Raw genomic sequence first — 759 nt, 5'->3', positions numbered from 1 at the left:
GGAATTCAGAAAATACTTAGGAAATATTAATTTTAGTTTCCGGTCATGACCTACAAAGCAAAGGACGCCAGGTTCCTTCTAGAATGATGAAGTGGTTACTGTGGTGTACCACTCACATTTCTATCCCTGCCTTCTGTCCTTTTTAGATGGAAGTCTTCATTCCCCAGTAGTATGGAAAGCTGACAGTTCATAGATTGGTATTCCTATATGTTTCTTGCCCAAGGTCCTTACCCTTGGACAGAGGGAGGTAAAGGCCCTGACCCTTGCTCACAGCTCCAGAGCTCCCCAAGGGGTTGGCTGTGTCCTGAGAGATAGATTTGCACTTCTTTGCACAATCTTGCTTCCCCAACAAAATGCCTTGGGCAGCACATATACCAAAGTTGGAACTATATGGAGAAGATCAGTGTGGCCCCTACATAAGGCTGGCATGTGAACTCATGAAGCATCCCTCATTTTCCAAACAATAAAATCTTAATTATGAAAGAAAAAAAATGCCTTCATGCAAATCTCTAGTGTCTGCTTCTGGGGAACCTGGCTGATGATAATTAACCAAAAAAAAAAAAAAAAAAAAAAAAAAAGTGCTATGGGAATTTATAGAAGGAAGAAGGCAAATCCCATTTTGGGGGAAATGGTATATGTGATGTCATTTGAGAGAAGTTTGGGGCTTCCACTGGTGTTAGAAGAGGTAGGGAAAGAAGTGTTTATTACTATATTGAAAGGAAAGAGAATAATCCAAGGCTTGGGGATCAGAGGTATACA

At 40.8% G+C, this 759-nt stretch overlaps 1 non-coding gene across 1 annotated transcript; it reads left to right on the top strand.

The window, feature by feature from the left end:
- Positions 1-353: 353 nt before the first annotated feature.
- LOC132014758 (U6 spliceosomal RNA) lies at positions 354-457 on the top strand. The gene has a single exon (XR_009403404.1). It is a non-coding gene; the product is annotated as a U6 spliceosomal RNA (small nuclear RNA).
- The last annotated feature ends 302 nt before the right edge of the window (positions 458-759 follow it).

This window comes from Mustela nigripes, chromosome 3 (genome assembly GCF_022355385.1).
Source record: "Mustela nigripes isolate SB6536 chromosome 3, MUSNIG.SB6536, whole genome shotgun sequence".
In the NCBI taxonomy this organism is placed as follows: domain Eukaryota; kingdom Metazoa; phylum Chordata; class Mammalia; order Carnivora; family Mustelidae; genus Mustela; species Mustela nigripes.
This window is presented reverse-complemented; position numbering and strand designations above follow the sequence as displayed.